We start from the raw sequence: 22,657 nt of genomic DNA, 5'->3' as shown, positions 1-22,657 counted from the left end.
AACTGTACCACTACTTCCAAACCCACGAGATCACGGTTGTCACTCGCTTTCCTTTGCAAAGGATACTCCAAAACCCTGAGGCTACCGGCAGAATAGTGGAGTGGGCGTTGGAGTTATCCAACTTTTGCCTGAAGTTTGAGAGCACATCAACAATTCAGAGCAGGGCATTGGCAGAGTTTATTGCAGAATGGACGCCAACCCCTGTTGAAGAGGTACTGGAGACAGTTATCCCCGGCAAGGAAGCACCCCAAGAATGGATCATGTATTTCAATGGTGCCTTCTCCCTACAAGGTGAAGGGGCTGGCATGCTTCTCGTTGCTCCCACTGGAGAGCACCTGAAGTACGTCGTCCAGATGCATTTTCCCCGGGAGGAGGCGACCAACAATACAGCAGAATATGAAGGGCTCCTTGTCGGGCTCAGCATTGCCACATAATTGGGGATCAATGAGCTGATCATTCGAGGAGATTCACAACTTGTGGTGAGATAAGTCAACAAGGATTACCAAAGTCCATTGATGGAGGCATACGTTGAGGAAGTGAGAAACCTGGAGGAGCGCTTTGACGGGTTGCAAACAGAGCATGTACCCTGTGCGGAAAACAACATTGTTGATTATCTGTCAAAGTGCGCTGCGCAGAAGCTTCATGTGGAACCAGGAACTTCCATTCTCCATCTTACTCAGCCCTCCGTATCCCCGGCAACAATGGCCAGGAAGAGGAGGAAACTGGACTCTGGCAAGCCTCTCCCGGTAGAGCCTCCCGGGGCTCCCGGCAGAAAGCTTTGCAGGAACAACTCCCCTTCAGCTGCTGAGCTACCACCTCCCACCAGGCCACCAGTCCTCGTGGTCGAGGGGTGCGCTCCCACGAGGGAGGAGGTGCTGCTAGTCCTCGTTGTCGAGCCCCAGGCTCCAACTTGGGCATGGCGCATACTTCATTTCCTCCAAACCGGAGAACTTCCCAAAGAGCAAGAAGAATCTGAAAGAGTAGCCCAGAGGGCTAGTATGTATCAGTTTGTCGATGATACACTATACAGAAGAAGGCCCAACGGTTTGAAATTGACGTGCATTTGCCAGGAAGAAGGAAAGGAACTTCTGGCAGAAATACACAAAGGCATGTGCGGCTCCCACATTGGATCAAGGGCTTTGGTTGGGAAAGAATTCCGACAAGGATTCTATTGGCCCACAGCCCTCCAAGATGTGGTCGAGGTAGTCACCAAGTGTGAATCTTGCCAGTTCCATTCCAAGAATATCCATTTGCCTGCCCAAGCTCTTCACACAATCCCTTTGTCATGGTCGTTTTCGGTCTGGGGGCTCGATATCCTCAGCCCTTTCCCCCGTGCTTCCGGGGCTTTGAATTCTTGTTCATTGCAATCAACAAGTTTACAAAGTGGCTAGAAGTAGAAGCCGTGATAAAGGCGACTGCTCAGTCACCTATCAAGTCCTTGAAAGGATTAGTGTGCCACTTCGGGGTCCTTGCCCGGATCATCACTCACAACGACACCCAGTTCATGAGTCGTGCCTTCATGCAATATGTTCATGCCCTCGGAAGCAAGATCTCATTTGCCTCTGTTGCACATCCCAGAAGCAAAGGACAAGCTGAGGGGGCGAATGCTAAAGTATTGCGAGGACTCAAGACGAGAACATTTGATAAGCTGCAGAAGTGTGGCAGGCGATGGATCGACGAGCTGTCGGTGGTTCTTTGGTCCCTCAGAACGACACCAAATCGAGGTACCGGGCAGACTCCCTTCTCCCTAGTCTATGGGGAAGAAGCAGTTATCCCCACGGAACTCATTTATGGGTCACCTCGAGTGCTTGCCTACGATGAAGTAGCGTAGGAACGGCGCTGGCGTGACGATGTTGTGCTTCTCGAGGAGAACCGTCTCCGAGATGCTACCCGTGCTGCACCCTACCAGCAAACCCTACGTCGCTATCACAGCCGCAGGGTTCATGCCTGGTGTTTTGAGGAAGGCAACCTTGTCCTTAGGCGTGTTCAATCCGCCAAGGGTACAAACAAGTTGATGCCAAAGTGGGAAGGCCCTTACCAGGTAGTACGAGTCACCAGACCTGGCGCAGTCCGTCTGGAGACTGGAGATGGCATTCAATTGCAAAACTCATGGAATATTGAGCATCTCCGCAAGTTCTACCCGTAAGGCACGGTTGTCGGGCCCTGCCCGGCAGCCACCCTTTTGTACAGGCCTTGCCTCAGTTGTGTGTAACCCCTTGTACAAAGCCAGGCGTAGACCCTGAGCAACAGAGAAATAAATGAAGCGTTGGGGGGGCCGACAAGTTGCATGCATGCATAAGCATATCATGAGCATCGCGTGTTCATGTAGATAAGATCGCATCTGGCATCATTTTCATCTGCATAAACTGCAGGCTCCTACCGTGGACTTGGTCCCCAAGAGGAGATAAGAAGATGAGCCTACACTACGATCTCCGGCAAGCCAAACAGATATGTTCTTTCTCTTATCCATACGTGTTCTATAAGTAAGGACTTGTGCATGAGAAAACCTCCCTGCCTTTCAAAACTTAGGTGCTTCCATTCCTTGACTCGAACGTGGCCTTTGGTGAAAAAGGATTGGCGGGGGGCTAGTCCCTCTTCACGATTTGTGCCCGGTAGGCCTAACTCCGCGGCAACAAAACTAAGGGTACCGGCAGGATAGCCTGCCGGCGGAAACTTGTTTACTTAAAAGTATAGAGGCATCCCACCTCTTCATGGACATATTACATGCACGAGTCCCCGACAAGGTTTATCTTTTTCATTGATATGCTGATCAAACAAGTACAAACCTTACAGGCCACAAACATGGATTAAAGAGATTACATAATTTGAACTAAAATTTGGCAAGTGCCTACATATTTAAGATTGAAAAAAGATAAGTGCCCCGTGATGCCCTTTCTTGTCCCTCTCCTCCTAGGCACTGCGGCAGGAGGTGAAGAGGGCAAAAGGAGTGCCTGGGCAGAAGCCCAGCCTGACCCTGTCGGGCTCCAGGAGAAGTAGCCCAGCGGGGGCGGGAGGGCACAGACGAAGGCGATGGTGAAGAGATCGGCGGAGGCAACCCATCAACCGCCACACCAGGGCCAGCAGGATGCGGCAGGGCGAACGAAGCTACAGCCCGCAAGAAAGCCTGTCGGGGTCCAGCTGGAAGGCTGCTTGAGGAACCGGAAGCACCACCTCCACCCCTGCTCCCAACTCCCCGGCAAATCACCTTACTGGAGAGGAGGTGCATATGCAGATGGTGCTGCCACCGCCTGACGGTGACGGTGCGGCTGGTGCTCGGCTGGAGTCAGAGTCGTCGCCCTCCCGGTCGGTGCCGTCGTCATCGTCGTCACTGTCCTCCTTGTTGGTATCGCTCAAGGAGGAGCTTTGACTACTGCAGGATGCTGCTAACACGACACTACAATCAGAGACCCTTCGATGAAACTGTGTGCAATGCAATAATCGCAAACGGTGGTGTAAAAAACCGTCAAAAAAGGTGCAAAATGTTTGTGATGACGGATGCATCAAACACGGTTCAGTTTTTAGTTGCGTGTGCGATGCAGGGCATACAGTTTAGTTCAATTAAATGTTTGTGTAGGATCGAAAGTATGTCTAGAGGGGGGTGATTAGACTACTTGACCAAATAAGAATCTAGCCTTTTCCCAATTTTAGTTCTTGGCAGATTTTAGCAACATAGCACAAGTCAAGCAATCAACCTACACATGCAATTCTAAGAGTATAGCAGCGGAATGTAAAACAATTGCATATGAAGGTAAAGGGATGAGATTGAGGGAGCAAACACAATGTTGACACGAAGATTTTTTATCCGTGGTTCCGATAGGTGGTGCTATCATACATCCACGTTGATGGAGACTTCAACCCACGAAGGGTAACGGTTGCGCGAGTCCACGGAGGGCTCCACCCACGAAGGGTCCACGAAGAAGCAACCTTGTTTATCCCACCATGGTTGTCGCCCACGAAGGACTTGCCTCACTAGGGTAGATCTTCACGAAGTAGGCGATCTCCTTTTCCTTACAAACTCCTTGGTTCAACTCCACAATCTTGTCGGAGGCTCCCAAGTGACACCTAGCCAATCTAGGAGACACCACTCTCCAAGAAGTAACAAATGGTGTGTTGATGATGAACTCCTTGCTCTTATGCTTCAAATGATAGTCTCCCTAACACTCAACTCTCTCTCATAGGATAGGATTTGGTAGAAAGAATATTTGAGTGGAAAGCAACTTGGGGAAGGCTAGAGATCAAGATTTATGTGGTTGGAATGGAATATCTTGACCTCAACACAAGTGTAGGTGGTTCTCTCTCAGAAAATATGTATTGGAAGTTTAGGCATGTTCTGATGGCTCTCTCCACGAATGAAGAGTGGGTGGAGGGGTATATATAGCCTCCACACAAAATCTAACCATTACACACAAATCACCAAACTTGGTGGGACCGATTCAGAGAACTCGGTTAGACCGATTTGGTTCATAATGTGACCGTTAGGTGTTTCGGTGGGACCGACATGTCAACTCTGTGGGACTGATTTCATTAGGGTTAGGGCATAACGTACTCTCGGTGAGACCGATAACACAAACTCGGTGGGACCGATTTTGGTAATAGACAAACAGAGAGTTGGTTAGGCAAACTCGTTGGGACCGATTCGCTCATCTCGGTTGGACCGAAACATTACGAAAAGGAAACAGAGTGTTTGCATTGCAATCTCGGTGGGACGATCGCTCATCTCGGTTTGACCGAAACGTTACGAAGGGAAACAGAGAGATTACAATCCCATCTCGGTGAGATCGAGATCCCTATCGGTGAGACCGAAAAGACTAGGGTTTCTGGCAGTGGCTATGTCAACTGAACTCGGTGGCGCCGGATAGAAAGAATCGGTGGGGCCGAGTTTGACTTTTGGTGTGGGACATATGTGGATATGAGAAAGTAGTGGAGGGTTTTGGAGCATATCACTAAGCATTTTGAGCAAGCACCTCATTAAGTAACACCTCATCCCTTCTTAATAGTATTGGCTTTTCCTATAGACTCAATGTGATCTTGGATCACTAAAATAGAAAATGTAGAGTCTTGTGCTTTGAGCTTGAGCCAATCTTTTGTCCTTAGCATTTTGAAGGGTCCACTTTCTAATCCATGCCATGCCAATCATTGAGCTTTCCTGAAATATCTATCTTGAAATAGCATTAGCTGAATGAGCTATATATTGTTAGGAATTACCAAAACCACCCAGGGATAGTTGCACTTTCAATCTCCCCCTTTTTGGTAATTGATGACAACATATAGATCAAAGCTTCGATAGATGATAAATAGTATTGAAAAACATCGTCGCTTTGAGAAGTATGTGATAAGCAAGAGCTCCCCCTAAATTCGTGCATTATTTAAAATTTGCTTTTCATGCAAATGCACAATCGATTAGGATCATGGGTTACTCTTCCATGTCACATACATCTTGGTGGAGCACTCAAAATGATAGAAGTTAAAGCATGCAGTCATCACCAAAACAAGTGAATGATCATCTAGGATATAAGAAATAATATCATCCAACAAGCATTAAGGGTAGCATATGATCAAACACAAGATCAAACAAGTATCTCACAAGTAGCTCACACAAGCACACAATAAAGTTTCAAACCAAACCAAATAAGTGCAAAGAGAGATAAAAACCAACACTCTCTCTCTCGAAGCCTATGATCTATACATTTTTCTCCCCCTTTGGCAACAAGTTACCAAAAATTTCAAAAATGCATAGTGCTAAACGACTCTCAGGCTGGATCTTTGGTAGGAGGTGTCGAGAGAACTCCAAGAACAAAGGATTCTGATGAAGTAGCTGGAGCTGGTGGAGTAGCTGCTGGAGGTGGAACTGTAGCTGCTGGTGCTGATGTTGTAGCTCTAGTGTGTGTCACTGGCACTGCAGCAGATCTCTGTCCTCTGGGCACTCTAGCAAAAGCATCTGTGGTAGACTTGCCCTTCTTCTCCTCAGTTTCCTCCTGAAGTTGCTCAACTGCAGTTTGGATTTCTGTTACCTTGACATCAAGGTCATAGAATTTCTGCTCAATGATCCTCTCCAGACTCTCCTGGTTCTTGGTCAGGGTGGCCAAGCCCTTCTCAATCCTCAGCGTGGATTGGATCAAATATCCAAGCTGGTCTTGCTTGCTCTTCAAGAATACCTGAGATGCCTCTTCCACAGTTGGCATCTTTGCAGCCTTCTCTGCCTTAGCCTTCTCTCTCTTTTCATGTGCTTGAGCTGAAGATGGTTCATTCTCATTCATCACAACAATGTTATCTTCAAATTCAGGATAGATGGGCAGGTGCTCCTTGTCCAAAAGATATGTTCTTGTGCCCATCTTTGAGTTGATGAGCTGACTTTTGACATGGGTTGTCTTCTTGCTGGCATCTTTCAGACCAGGCCTTGTTGCAGCAGCTGAGCCATATTCTTTCTTAAGCACCTTCTTCTTTGATGTGGCTTCATCTTCAACAGCCACATAATCTTCATCCTTAGAGTCAGAAGTTCTCTTCTTCCTTGTCCTGGTGGCAGCCTTTGGCAGATTGCTTGGTGTGCTCCTGCTGCCTTCATCATAGCTGCTAGAGGGATCTGAACCCTCACTCATCTGCACCTGTTGCTCAGACCTGTTCTGACTATCACTCTGGTCAGACATCTCTGCAAATACTCTGACAGCACACCCTGTGAATAGGTTATGGATGCGGTAGAGTGGATGAGCATCAAAAAGTACAGAATTTTTGCAAAAAGGATGACTTAAAAACTTAGTTTTAGTTCTTCACAGAAAGCATTTAGGATCTACCGATTTGTAAACTCGGTGATACCGAAGCAGCTTTTGGAACCTAAACTAGTGAACTCGGTCAGACCGAGTCACAGTTTGGTGGTACCGAGACTGCTAGGGTTTCACAAAGAATCGAACTCGGTCACACCGATTTGCAATTTTCGGTCAGACTGAAAACGCGTGTGCTCTGGCTTAAGCCAAAATCGGTGAGACTGATTTCTACAACTCGGTCGGTCCGAGATGTATTCGGCGGAGACCTAACCCTAAATTTTCAAATCTAAACTAATCTACGGGATGTTTTCGCTGGACAGGATGATTTCAATCGTGGCTAGAATCCTGGCAAAGCAATGTGCTAAGAATCGGAGTTAAGGATTAGCACAAAGATCAAGTTCGTACCCTAGTTCGGCAACGAACTTACTACGGCGGCAACGGCGGTGAAGATTTCCGTTGACGACGGCGGAGACCAGCGGCGGGAGGTCGCTGGCGACAAGAGGACGATCCGCAGACCCTAGGAGGCAGAGTAGGTTATGCGCGGGCGAGGAGGTTCGGAAAAATTTCCAAATTTTGGCCCATCGGTATATATAACCTGACCCTGTCGGTGTGACCGAGTGGAACGACTCGGTGGCACCGCGATGCAAAACTGCAAGCAGTTACTGCAACTCGGTGTGACCGAAAGGCTCTAATCGGTTGCGCCGAGATTGAAAACCCTAGATCAACTTAGTGACTCGGTAGGACCGAAAAGGATGAATCGGTCTGACCGGGATGCACAAAGAGGTTTTGGAGGTTTAAGTCTATGAAGAATCGGGTACTCCGAGTGCTCCTCACACAGAGTGGTTCGAATCTGACTTGATCAAACTTTGTGATGTAGCATGAATAGAGTTTGAGACGAGGAAAGCATAGATAGCTAGAGAGAGTTCTTAGGCATTCTTGTCCATCCATTTGGTAAAAGAGAAAAAGCCAAACAATTAAAACAACAAATGGATGTCCTCGAATGAGTAAAATATGCAACCAACATGCTCACACAATAAAATGGCAAATGAAATATGTGACAAAGCATGCACAAACACTCTAGCATCTATCAAGCAATTTGGCGATGACTAGGTCATCTATATATGAGTATATTGACTTAGGAGTCAAATGAGAACATTTGATCATAGGTCATACTCATCGTTTAAGCACAAGTGGGGTTACCACTTTTACATAAAGCATTGATGTGTTCACACCATTAGAGTTGCTTCAGCTCAATTGATTAGAGTAAAGCTCCCCCTAGATGTGATATCCCCCCTAAGAGGGATGAACTAACCTTGGGTTTTGTCGATGATGACTTCATGTAGGTGTTGAAGATGTAGATGCTCGATGTTGATGTAGATCATTTGGAGCAATCCTTTGGAGTGAGTTGCACTTTCAATACCTACACGGGTTAGTCCCACAAGGAACAAACAAGGATATCCATAGACATAGAGTGATGCATACACAAGATGATGTCCATGAAAGCATTAGGTTACCTTGTCCCTTGTCTTACCAACAAAAGGGTTTGTGACTCCTTGAACTAGTGCAAGATATGGAAGTTGTTTGCACTTGTCCTCGTCAAAATGATAAGAGTGAAGTATGTTGGCGGAGTCACCCTCAAGAACGCTCTAGTTCTTCTTCTTCTGGATCCACACCATCTTGATGGGAATCCTTGGAGTTGTAGTTGTACTTGATGAAGTACAAATTGACGTGGTCTTGGGAACCCACTTGACCAAGGCCTTGGGGGCTTCTTCAAATGCATCAATTTCCTCTTGAAGCTTGTCCTTGCCTTTTTGCTTGTGGTCTTGTGGTGGAAGATCATCTTGAGCTTGTGTCCCTTTAAAAGAAGTAGGACCATACTTCTCTTGTTGAGGAACAAAATTCGTCTTGGGGTATTTATCTTCTTCCCACTCAACTCCATTGGCATTGAACTTCCGTTCAAATCCAACACCTTGATTCTTCCGGTGTCTTCCTTGCTTGCGTACAATTTCCTCAAATTGCTTACTTCCGGCAAGGCTCTTGTAAACACCTTTCTCTATAATTCCCTTCAATAAGCTATTTTCTTGCTCAAGTGTACCTTGGCTAAGAGAATCATTAGTGGAATCAAGAGAACTACTAGAAGCAACAATGTTGGATTTAGCATGATTGTTGTTACTACTAGATGAAGAATCTTTCTTGTTCTTGTTGCTAGATATAACTTGTGGCATGTAAGTAGACAAGAGTAAACACTTGGCAATGTAAGAAGAACTTTTCTTGCGAAGATCATCATTGATTGCCTTTAAAAACTCATGCTCTTGCTCAAGGTGGAGCTTTTCAAAGCGTAGCTTATCATGAGTCTTTAAAAGTTCTCAATGATTTTCCAAGGTAGTTTCATGAGCTAACTTAAGAGTGTTTAGTTCTTTAGTTAGACGCTCAATCTCCTTCTTATCATCATCATTCATTTTATCTTGATTAGCATGATTAATTGATGTTTCATCATAGTTTTCATCACTAGAGTTGTCAACAAGTAAATCATCCTCGCCTAGCAAATCATCTTCATCACTATTGAAATCAACATACTCGGGATGTGTTACCTTTGGACCTTTGGCCATGAAACATCTTCCAATTCCTTCATTTGGTGAGTGAAATATGTCGTAGGAGTTGGTTGACACAAGTTGTGACGCCCCCGATTTGACCGTACACTAATCATGCACGCAAATGTGTACGACCAAGATCAGGGACTCACGGGAAGATATCACAACACAACTCTAAAACATAAATAAGTCATACAAGCATCATAATACAAGCCAGGGGCCTCGAGGGCTCGAATACAAGTGCTCGATCACAGACGAGTCAGCGGAAGCAACAATATCTGAGCACAGACATAAGTTAAACAAGTTTTGCCTTAAGAAGGCTAGCACAAAAGTAGCAACGATCGAAAAGGCAAGGCCTCCTGCCTGGGACCTCCTAACTACTCCTGGTCGTCGTCAGCGGCCTGCACGTAGTAGTAGGCACCTCCAGTGCCGTGGGAGTCGTCGTCGACGGTGGCGTCTGGCTCCTGGACTCCAACATCTGGTTGCGACAACCAGATAGAAAGGAAAGGGGGAAAAAGAGGGAGAGAAGCAACCGTGAGTACTCATCCAAAGTACTCGCAAGCAAGGAGCTACACTACATATGCATGGGTATATGTGTAAAGAGGCATATCAGTGGACTGAACTGCAGAATGCCGGAATAAGAGGGGGATAGCTAGTCCTGTCGAAGACTAAGCTTCTGGACATCTCCATCTTGCAGCATGTAGAAGAGAGTAGATTGAAGTCCTCCAAGTAGCATCGCATAGCATAATCCTACCCGGCGGTCCCCTCCTCGTCACCCTGTTAGAGAGCGATCACCGGGTTGTATCTGGCACTTGGAAGGGTGTATTTTATTCAGTATCCAGTTCTAGTTGTCATAAGCTCAAGGTACAACTCCGGGTCGTCCTTTTACCGAGGGACACGGCTATTCGAATAGATAAACTTCCCTGCAGGGGTGCACCACATAACCCAACACGCTCGATCCCAATTGGCCGGACACACTTTTCTGGGTCATGCCCGGCCTCGTAAGATCAACACGTCGCAGCCCCACCTAGGCTCAACAGAGAGGTCAGCACGCCGGTCTAAACCTATGCGCGCAGGGGTCTGGGCCCATCGCCCTATGCACACCTGCACGTTGCGAACGCGGCCGCGAGCAGACCTAGCAACCCACACGATCACGGCGGTTACGTCAAAGCGGTCCAACACGGCGCGCGCCACTCAGTCGCTGACGTCAAAAGAGCTTCGGCTGATACCACGACGTCGGGATACCCATAACTACTCCCACGTAGATGGTTAGTGCGTATAGACCAAATGGCCAGACTCAGATCAAATACCAAGATCTCGTTAAGCGTGTTAAGTATCCGCGAACGCCGACCAGGGCCAGGCCCACCTCTCACCTAGGCGGTCTCAACCTGCCCTGTCGCTCCGCCACAAAGATCCACTTGCGGGTACTCCTACGAGCCGACCCGACTTTAGTCATCACATGTGTCATGTATATAGTATATAAGTATATGCCCGTGATCACCGCCCAGGTGATCACGGCCCGATAGTATAGCACAGCAGACGGACAAGAATGTAGGGCCACTGATGGAAATCTAGCATCCTAGACTAAGCAGATAGGATTGCAGGTAAAGGTAACAACAGTAGTAGCAAGGATAGGCTATGCATCAGAATAGGATATCGAAAGTAGTAACATGCTACACTACTCTAATGCAAGTAGTAGAGAGTAGAGTAGGCGATATCTGGTGATCAAGGGGGGGGCTTGCCTGGTTGCTCTGGCAAGTAGGAGGGGTCGTCGACTCCGTAGTCGAACTGGGCAGCAGCAGTGTCGGTCTCGTAGTCTACCGGAGAGAAGAGGGGGAAGAAACAGTAATTACAATGCAAACATAAGCATGACGATGCGTGACATGACAATGAGCGGTGCTAGGGGTGTCCTAACGCGACAGTAGGTGGTACCGGTGAAGGGGGGGAACATCCGGGAGGCATTCCCGATGTTTCGCGTTTTCGGACAGACGGACCGGAGGGGGAAAGTTGCTAGTTCGATAGGTTAGGGAGGTGTGGTGGATGAACGGACTGCGTATTCGGATTCGTCTCGTCGTTCTGAGCAACTTTCATATAGAAATCATTTTCATCCGAGTTACGGTTTAAAAGATATGAATTTTCAAAGTTTATTTGAATTTCTGGAATTATTTAATTAACAGAAAGAATAAAATGACGTCAGCATGACGTGCTGATGACGTCAGCAGTCAACAGACTCGCTGACCAGGTCAAACTGACCAGTGGGTCCTACATGTCATAGAGAGAGGGCTATCAGTGGGTTATTTTAATTAAACGTGGTTAATTAGCAGCTGGGTCCCACATGTCAGTGACTAATTAGTTAAACTAATTACTTTTAATTATAAAATCATTTTAATTATTTATTTTAAGGGGTGGGGCCCGCACGTCAGTGGCTGGGGCTGCCCAGTCAGCCCAGTTGACCAGGTCACTGGTCAACAGGTGACTAGGGGGCCCACTGGCAGTGACCCAGGGGGTGGCCCCAGGTGTGCCACGTCGGACGCCGGCGGGAGGGCACTCCGGCGAGCCCGTACACGGCGACGAGCCTCGGCCGTGGCCGGAATTCGGCCACAGGGGTCCGTTTCACGCGCGCTTGGTCGCGTCGAACGGCCAAGACGATCCGCGCGGATGGTGGTAGTGGTTCGTCCGGAGATGGCCGGAAACCGACATCGGCGGTGAGCTTAGCGGCGGCCGGAGTTCGGGTTGCACGGGCACGGCGATGGGAGGCACGGGAAGGCCAGACGTGGGGCTCTACGGGGTCCTGGGAGTGCCAGGAGCACGCGGGGACCATCGGTGCGGGCGGAGGAGCTCGGGGTGCGCGAGGACGAGGGGGGGCAGGCGGGGCGTGGCCGACGCGGGCGCGCGGTCGGGGCGCGCGGGCGAAGGCCGTGCGGGCGCGCGTGCGTGGACAGGCGCGGCGGGGCGCGTCTGGGCGCGTCGGAGCGCGAGCGGGGCGGCGGTGACCGAGAGGAGAGGCGGGCGACGGAGGCCGGTGGCCTCACCGAGGGATGCAGGGTCACGGCAGTGGGGTCGAGGGGGAGACGGGGGCGACGGCGATGCGGTGTCGAGGCGCAGGCCGGCGAGGAGGAGGAGGCAGGCCGGCGAGGCAGTCTCCGGCGAGGCGAGGGCGCGGGGTCGGCGACGGCGAGCGCCTCCTCCTCGATCCAGATCGGGGGGGGAGATATTTCGGGGGGGGTGGTGAGGCTGTCGGTGGGGGGGCAGGGGATAAGGTGAGGGGGGTTGGGCCGGCCGGCTGGGCCTGGGGTGGCCCAGTTGGGCCAGGTCCAGTGGGGGGGGGCTTTCGTTCTCTTTTTTTTTGTTCTGTTTCTGTTTTGTTTTGCCTTTTCTTTTATTTGTTTATTTCCTTTTCTGTTTTATTTCATTTAAAAGTATTTAGACATTTTATAAAAATGTGTTTTCTCCACCATAATTACCAGTGTATTATTTAGAACCCACTGAACATTTCTGTTTGAATTTTTGAAAACTTTTATTTTCCACTTTAATTATATTTGAAGTTTGAACTAGGAGTTTGAAAAGGGTGTGATTCAAATGTGATCAAGCCCTGTTTAGCAACATGACTAGCTTAATCACAGGGGGTTACTGTAGCATGATTCTCAGGGTGTTACAAATCTCCTCCACTACAAGAAATCTCGTCCCGAGATTTAGGAGGTAGAAGGAAACAGTGCGGGGTATTCTTCGCGCAGACGATCCTCTCGTTCCCAAGTGGCCTCATCTTCAGAATGGTGCGACCACTGGACTTTGAGAAACTTGATCGCCTTCTGACGTGTGCGGCGTTCAGCTTGGTCGAGAATGCAGACCGGTTGCTCCTTATAGGAGAGGTCTTGCTGCAATTCGAGCACTTCATGATCCACAGCTCGGATTGGATCCTTGAAGCAACGGCGGAGCTGTGACACATGGAACACATCGTGAACCTGAGAAAGGTTCGGCGGTAGTTCCAGTTGGTATGCCACTTTTCCACGCCTTTCGAGAATAGTGAATGGGCCAATATAGCGAGGAGCTAGTTTGCCCTTGATCCCGAAGCGGTGAGCACCCTTCATAGGTGTGACTCGAAGATAAGCCTTTTCGCCAGGTTGATAGACCATGTCTTTATGATGACGGTCATACTGACTCTTCTGACGTGACTGAGCAGTCTTGAGATTCTCGCGAATAATGCGGACTTGTTCTTCGGCATCTTGGATAATATCCGGACCGAAGAGTGGACGTTCCCCAGTTTCTGACCAGTTCAGGGGGGTTCGGCACTTTCGTCCATATAACACTTCGAAGGGGGCCATCTTCAGACTAGCTTGATAGCTATTATTATAAGAGAACTCAGCATACGGGAGAGATTCCTCCCATTTCTTGCCGAAGGAAATAACGCAAGCTCGAAGCATGTCTTCGAGAACTTGATTGACGCGTTCAACTTGTCCTTGCGATTGAGGATGAAACGCAGTACTGAATGACAGATGAGTTCCCATTGCTTCTTGGAAACTTGCCCAGAATCTTGAAGTGAATAAGCTGCCACGGTCTGAGCTGATAACCAATGGAATACCGTGGAGTGAAACAATCCTGGACATATAGAGCGTTGCCAACTGGCTAGCAGTGATCGTTTCTTTGACCGCCAGAAAATGTGCAACTTTGGAAAGCCGGTCAATGACGACAAGAATAGCATCATTACCTTTCTGCGATTTGGGAAATCCAGTGACGAAGTCCATCTCAACATGGTCCCATTTCCATTCAGGAATAGAGATAGGTTGCAGAGTTCCAGCAGGCCTTTGATGTTCTGCTTTGATGCGACGGCAAACGTCACACTCAGCAACATAACGAGCAATGTCTTGCTTCATATTAGTCCACCAGAATCTCTGGCGGATATCTTGGTACATCTTTGTACTACCCGGATGGATACTTAGAGGCGTATCATGAGCTTCTTTCATAACTTCCTGTGTCATATCCAGGTTTTTCTCTGCACATGGCACCACTAGGCGGCCCTTGAAGTATAGGGTGCCATCTTCAGAAATGGTGAAGAATGAGGGCTTTCCTTCTGCGAGGTAGCGCTTAATCTTGTAGGCTTCAGAGTCATACTTCTGTAGCCTTTTGATGCTGTCCTCGAGATCTGGTTTAGCAACTAGGGTATTGAGGGAACCCTGGGTAACAACGTGGAGGTTCACCTTGCCAAATTGTTTAGGAGGGGGAGCGAGTGCACCCGGAGGAACAATATGGAGGTTCAGCTTCCTGAATTCTTCAACAAGCGAGGGCTGAACTTTATGAACCTGGAGGTGGTTGCAGTAAGACTTGCGGCTCAAGGCATCAGCCATTACATTAGCCTTGCCTGGCGTATAGGAAATACCCAAGTCAAAGTCTGCAACAAGCTCCATCCATCTCTGTTGACGGAGGTTCAGATCTGGCTGAGTAAACAGATACTTCAGACTTTGGTGGTCAGTGAAGATCTCGCAACGATTACCGAGAAGGTAATGTCGCCACTGCTTCAGCGCATGAATGACGGCAGCAAGTTCGAGGTCGTGAACTGGGTAGTTCTCTTCGTGAGGGCGCAATTGTCGAGAGGCATAAGCAATCACTTTGCGGTCTTGCATTAGGACACAGCCTAATCCTTGACGGGAAGCGTCGCAGTAAATGACGAAGTCCTTCTTAGTATCAGGTGGAGCTAGAACTGGGGCAGAAGTCAACTTGTCTTTGAGTGCCTGGAAACTTTCCTGACATTTGTCTGTCCATTGGAACTTGACGCCCTTATGCAACAGGTTAGTCAGAGGCCTGGCGATCTTAGAGAAGTTCTCGACGAATCGACGGCAATAGCTGGCGAGACCGAGAAAACTTCTGACTTGCTTAACGTTCTTGGGAGGAGTCCAATCAAGAATAGCCTGAACTCGCTCGGGGTTGACGGCAATACCATCCTTAGAGATGACATGCCCAAGATAGGTTACTTCCGGTAGCCAGAATTCACATTTAGAGAACTTGGCATATAGTTGATGTTCTCGTAGCTTTCTCCAGCACAAGTCGAAGATGTTCAGCATGTTCTTCTTCGTTCTTGGAAAATATCAGGATATCATCCAGATAAACCACGACGAACTTGTCGAGGTAATCCATGAATATGTAGTTCATCAGACGAGAGAAGGTGGCTGGAGCATTGGTTAAACCGAAAGACATGACGGTGTACTCGTATGAACCATAGCGAGTCACGAAGGCGGTCTTTGGGATATCCTCTTCGCGAACACGGATCTGGTGGTAGCCCAACCTCAAGTCGAGCTTAGAGAACACTGACGAACCCGCCAGTTGATCATACAGATCATTGATCCGAGGAAGAGGGTATTTATTCTGAATGGTAGCTTGGTTTATAGGACGGTAGTCTTGAACTAATCGGTTTGTCCCATCCTTCTTCTTGACAAAGAGAGAAGGTGCTCCCCAAGGAGAGCAACTTGGGCGAATGAATCCTTTGCGAAGAGACTTGTCGATTTCCTCCTTAAGCTCAAGGAGTTCATGCGGCGGCATTTTGTAGGGTCGCTTGGCTATAGGAGTGGTGCCTGGTTTCAAGTCGATGATGAATTCGACAGCTCTAGCAGGGGGAATCCCCGGAAGTTCTTCAGGAAAGACGTCGAGGAATTCACGCACGACGGGAATGTTTTCAATGCCCTCGAGTGGTGCAGCGTTCAATGCATTCAATGCATAGAGCCTTGCCTCGGCATTTTGCACCAGATGGGCTTGGTAAGTAACTATCTCATCTGAAGGGTGCAGCAGATGGACGGTCTTAGTGGTGCAAACTATTGAAGCAGTATGCGCTTTTAACCAATTCATTCCCAGAATGAGATCAATGCTACAGGACTTCAGTACGATGGGAGAGACAAGAAATTCCAGTCCTTCGATTTCAACAGTAACATCGCGACTAACCATAGAGGTTTGACATTGGCCCGCAGGGGTGTGTACCACTAGCGGAGTGTTTATCTCCTCGTGATTAATACCATGCAGGAATGCAAATTCTGCTGAAATGAATGAATGGGATGCTCCTGTATCAAATAAAACGGATGCTGGTACTGAATTTACGAGGAGTGTACCCATCACAGTAGCAGGCTGGTCTTGAGCTTCGCTGAGATCAACGTGGTTGGCATGAGCGCGACCATGAGACTTAGCATTGTTGTTGCGGGGCTGGTTGTTACCACGGCCAGCTGCTGGAAGGGCCAGTTGATTCTGGTTCTGATAGCAGTTCCTGGCAAAGTGGCCCGGTTGACCACACTTGAAGCACAGACCATTATCGGGAGTGGGAACAGGAGCCCCAGGTGGGGGAGCTGGTAGCTTTGACTGCTTAGATGGTGGAGGAGGCAGACGCGGTGCAGCATAAGATTTCCTGGGAGCAGGTGCATTTGGACGATACATGCTGTTCGGGATCCATATCTTACGCTTCTGTGAGGGCGAGCCCGAAGATGAGCCCGTGTCACGGTTGCGCCTCTGAGAGCTCTGGTATTCCTGCAGACCAGTCTCGACATTGATGGCCTTATTCACCAAGGTGGCGAAATCGGCGAAGTCATGCACTAGAAGTGCGAGCTTGATGTCAGCTTGTAGTCCATCACGGAACTTCTCCTGTCTGCGTGCATCAGTTGCAATGTCTTCTTCAGCATAGCGGGACAAGTCCAGAAACTCCCGCTGATAAGCTTCAACAGTTTTGTTGCCTTGGGTGAGGTTGCGGAACTCACGCTTCTTCCGGTCCATGACTCCCTGAGGAATGAAGCGGGCACGGAAAGCAGCTTGGAAGTCTGGCCATGTGATGATTGTTCCAGCTGGCAGAGTACGCCTGTGGCTGTCCCACCATTGAGCTGCGGGTCCCTTCAAGAAGAAGGAAGCAAAATTGACATAGCTGGCAGGGGCTACATCAGCAGACTCCATCTCATAGGTGATGTCACGGAGCCAGTCATCAGCATCCAAAGGCTGAGTTGAGCTGCGGTAGATGGTTGGGTTGAGGCGTATGAAATCTTGAAGAGTCACTTGGGCTGGCTGCTGGTTCATATTGGGGCGAGGAAACTGAGCCATCATATTTTCCATGAATTGGCGGTTCAGTTCGAACTGTTGGATCATACCAGCCATGTACTCAGGTGGTGGTGGGGCATCGCCACCACGACCACGACCACCTGGTCTAACCATCCTGCTAATATATAACAGGGGTAGTTCAGCATTGAGAAAATTTGCAATGACAAGAATCATTCATGATGAAACATGCATAATGAAAGGAGCACGATAGCTACTACATAGTAGTCGGCATAGCTTACAAAAGGGGTCATGCATAGAGTTCAGTACACAGGGTTCAGTACATAGACTAAAACATCATAGGCGGCACACAGGCTCGCGGCGAATGCCTTTAACACTACAAACAAGCCTACATCAGTCCCAAGAGGTACTGTGGAGGTAATCGTAGCCCGACAGCTGGTAGTGAGGCAACGGATAGCCCTCCACGTCAGCAGACTGGGGGCCGCGGATACTCAGGTGTAGAGCCCGACGCTCAGGTGGCAGAAGAGGACCAAGTGCGGGAGAGTAGCCTCCCACCTCTGGCCAACCGACACCGTGGGGCATCACGGTCCTGGCTGGGTAGATCGCAGACGCGCGGTACCTGTCCAGACCGGACAAAGGGGTGCAGCAGCGTCAGAGCACGGTAAAGGTGCTGACGGGTGGTGTACATCTCGTGGCGAAGAGCTCGGTTAGCTCGATCCAGCCCATCAGCATGCAGAACCAGGTGCTGATGGTAGAAGGGCTCTCGGGTGACAGTGGAGTAGGCAGCAGTATAGTATCCCTCTGCACCAACATCAGAGGCGATAGCAATGTGCCTGAAAGGGGAGGTGTCCAACTCCCTGATACTCTCCACGAAGACGTGTCAGAGCAGCATAGGCTGCATCGTGGACAGCCATATCGATGGTCACACCAACACCATGTGCGGTGTGCAGCACAGTAGTGGAGTCGTACTCCCGAGAGTAGAGGTGGACGATGGCACGGTACTGCTCCTGGTTAAAGTCCTGGTACTCCTCGTAGACGGTGTACTCAGGGTGCCAGCGATAACCCAGATAGGTCATCATCTCAGCTAGCACCGCAGGTGATCCCGAGGCACCAATGGCCATCGTGTGGCGAACAACCTGCCTCGTGGGTTCCATCTGAAAGCAAAGACGTTTCAAAGGAGTCAAATGACAGTGTGTGAATGGTTCAAAATACTATTCTAAGAAACATCTATGGTTTATCCATCTTTGGGGTGAACGCGGTCACGGGATCCTAGTGTTAGAGTTAGTAAATTCGTTTAACCCGAGTAGAAGAGAGTTCAGAGTCCCAGAGTAAAGGTCGAGGAGTAAAAGATCCTAGTACCACCCAATGGCGATGTGGGCCCATAAGCCGCACAGCCATGTTAGTAAAAGTTTTGCAATGACTAGACTCGACTTCGGCCAAGGAGTGTGGAAGGGGGGTTCCTACAGGCAGTCGGCTCTGATACCAACTTGTGACGCCCCCGATTTGACCGTACACTAATCATGCACGCAAATGTGTACGACCAAGATCAGGGACTCACGGGAAGATATCACAACACAACTCTAAAACATAAATAAGTCATACAAGCATCATAATACAAGCCAGGGGCCTCGAGGGCTCGAATACAAGTGCTCGATCACAGACGAGTCAGCGGAAGCAACAATATCTGAGTACAGACATAAGTTAAACAAGTTTTGCCTTAAGAAGGCTAGCACAAAAGTAGCAACGATCGAAGAGGCAAGGCCTCCTGCCTGGGACCTCCTAACTACTCCTGGTCGTCGTCAGCGGCCTGCACGTAGTAGTAGGCACCTCCAGTGCCGTGGGAGTCGTCGTCGACGGTGGCGTCTGGCTCCTGGACTCCAACATCTGGTTGCGACAACCAGATAGAAAGGAAAGGGGGAAAAAGAGGGAGAGAAGCAACCGTGAGTACTCATCCAAAGTACTCGCAAGCAAGGAGCTACACTACATATGCATGGGTATATGTGTAAAGAGGCATATCAGTGGACTGAACTGCAGAATGCCGGAATAAGAGGGGGATAGCTAGTCCTGTCGAAGACTAAGCTTCTGGACATCTCCATCTTGCAGCATGTAGAAGAGAGTAGATTGAAGTCCTCCAAGTAGCATCGCATAGCATAATCCTACCCGGCGGTCCCCTCCTCGTCACCCTATTAGAGAGCGATCACCGGGTTGTATCTGGCACTTGGAAGGGTGTATTTTATTCAGTATCCAGTTCTAGTTGTCATAAGCTCAAGGTACAACTCCGGGTCGTCCTTTTACCGAGGGACACGGCTATTCGAATAGATAAACTTCCCTGCAGGGGTGCACCACATAACCCAACACGCTCGATCCCAATTGGCCGGACACACTTTTCTGGGTCATGCCCGGCCTCGTAAGATCAACACGTCGCAGCCCCACCTAGGCTCAACAGAGAGGTCAGCACGCCGGTCTAAACCTATGCGCGCAGGGGTCTGGGCCCATCGCCCTATGCACACCTGCACGTTGCGAACGCGGCCGTGAGCAGACCTAGCAACCCACACGATCACGGCGGTTACGTCAAAGCGGTCCAACACGGCGCGCGCCACTCAGTCGCTGACGTCAAAAGAGCTTCGGCTGATACCACGACGTCGGGATACCCATAACTACTCCCACGTAGATGGTTAGTGCGTATAGACCAAATGGCCAGACTCAGATCAAATACCAAGATCTCGTTAAGCGTGTTAAGTATCCGCGAACGCCGACCAGGGCCAGGCCCACCTCTCACCTAGGCGGTCTCAACCTGCCCTGTCGCTCCGCCACAAAGATCCACTTGCGGGTACTCCTACGAGCCGACCCGACTTTAGTCATCACATGTGTCATGTATATAGTATATAAGTATATGCCCGTGATCACCGCCCAGGTGATCACGGCCCGATAGTATAGCACAGCAGACGGACAAGAATGTAGGGCCACTGATGGAAATCTAGCATCCTAGACTAAGCAGATAGGATTGCAGGTAAAGGTAACAACAGTAGTAGCAAGGATAGGCTATGCATCAGAATAGGATATCGAAAGTAGTAACATGCTACACTACTCTAATGCAAGTAGTAGAGAGTAGAGTAGGCGATATCTGGTGATCAAGGGGGGGGCTTGCCTGGTTGCTCTGGCAAGTAGGAGGGGTCGTCAACTCCGTAGTCGAACTGGGCAGCAGCAGTGTCGGTCTCGTAGTCTACCGGAGAGAAGAGGGGGAAGAAACAGTAAATACAATGCAAACATAAGCATGACGATGCGTGACATGACAATGAGCGGTGCTAGGGGTGTCCTAATGCGACAGTAGGTGGTACCGGTGAAGGGGGGGAAACATCCGGGAGGTATTCCCGATGTTTCGCGTTTTCGGACAGACGGACCGGAGGGGGAAAGTTGCTAGTTCGATAGGTTAGGGAGGTGTGGTGGATGAACGGACTGCGTATTCGGATTCGTCTCGTCGTTCTGAGCAACTTTCATATAGAAATCATTTTCATCCGAGTTACGGTTTAAAAGATATGAATTTTCAAAGTTTATTTGAATTTCTGGAATTATTTAATTAACAGAAAGAATAAAATGACGTCAGCATGACGTGCTGATGACGTCAGCAGTCAACAGACTCGCTGACCAGGTCAAACTGACCAGTGGGTCCTACATGTCATAGAGAGAGGGCTAACAGTGGGTTATTTTAATTAAACGTGGTTAATTAGCAGCTGGGTCCCACATGTCAGTGACTAATTAGTTAAACTAATTACTTTTAATTATAAAATCATTTTAATTATTTATTTTAAGGGGTGGGGCCCGCACGTCAGTGGCTGGGGCTGCCCAGTCAGCCCAGTTGACCAGGTCAACTGGTCAACAGGTGACTAGGGGGCCCACTGGCAGTGACCCAGGGGGTGGCCCCAGGTGTGCCACGTCGGACGCCGGCGGGAGGGCACTCCGGCGAGCCCGTACACGGCGACGAGCCTCGGCCGTGGCCGGAATTCGGCCACAGGGGTCCGTTTCACGCGCGCTTGGTCGCGTTCGAACGGCCAAGACGATCCGCGCCGGATGGTGGTAGTGGTTCGTCCGGAGATGGCCGGAAACGACATCGGCGGTGAGCTTAGCGGCGGCCGGAGTTCGGGGTTGCACGGGCACGGCGATGGGAGGCACGGGAAGGCCAGACGTGGGGCTCTACGGGGTCCTGGGAGTGCCAGGAGCACGCGGGGACCATCGGTGCGGGCGGAGGAGCTCGGGGTGCGCGAGGACGAGGGGGGGGCAGGCGGGGCGTGGCCGACGCGGGCGCGCGGTCGGGGCGCGCGCGGGCGAAGGCCGTGCGGGCGCGCGTGCGTGGACAGGCGCGGCGGGGCGCGTCTGGGCGCGTCGGAGCGCGAGCGGGGCGGCGGTGACCGAGAGGAGAGGGGCGGGCGACGGAGGCCGGTGGCCTCACCGAGGGATGCAGGGTCACGGCAGTGGGGTCGAGGGGGAGACGGGGGCGACGGCGATGCGGTGTCGAGGCGCAGGCCGGCGAGGAGGAGGAGGCAGGCCCGGCGAGGCGAGGGCGCGGGGTCGAGCGGCGACGGGGTCGAGCGCCTCCTCCTCGATCCCGATCGGGGGGGGTGAGATATTTCGGGGGGGGGAACGGGTGGTGAGGCTGTCGGTGGGGGGGGGGCAGGGGATAAGGTGAGGGGGGGTTTGGGCCGGCCGGCTGGGCCTGGGGTGGCCCAGTTGGGCCAGGTCCAGTGGGGGGGGGGCTTTCGCTCTTTTCTTTTTGTTTGCCTGGTTTCTGTTTGTTTTCCTTTTTCTTTTTATTTGCTTATTTCCTTTTCTGTTTTATTTCACTTAAAGCATTTAGACATTTTATAAAAATGTGTTTTCTCCACCATAATTACCAGTGTATTATTTAGAACCCAATGAACATTTCTGTTTGAATTTTTGAAAACTTTTATTTTCCACTTTAATTATATTTGAAGTTTGAACTAGGAGCTTGAAAAGGGTGTGATTCAAATGTGATCAAGCCCTGTTTAGCAACATGACTAGCTTAATCACAGGGGGTTACTGTAGCATGATTCTCAGGGTGTTACACAAGTGCTAGACCGGCAACACCTTCATCTTGAGTATATTCGGAGTCGGAGTGATAACTTCTTTCGGAGTGATTGTCGGAGTCGGAGCCGGATACCCATTCACCAACATGAGCTTCATGTCTTCTTTTTGTGTAGCTCCTTGATGACTTTTCTTTCCTTTCTGAATCCTTGCTTCTCCGAGAGGGTTTTCGTTCATAACGATCATCTCTAC

The sequence above is a fragment of the Triticum aestivum genome, chromosome 1D (assembly GCF_018294505.1).
Source record: "Triticum aestivum cultivar Chinese Spring chromosome 1D, IWGSC CS RefSeq v2.1, whole genome shotgun sequence".
In the NCBI taxonomy this organism is placed as follows: domain Eukaryota; kingdom Viridiplantae; phylum Streptophyta; class Magnoliopsida; order Poales; family Poaceae; genus Triticum; species Triticum aestivum.
Note: the sequence above shows the minus strand (reverse complement) of the source record.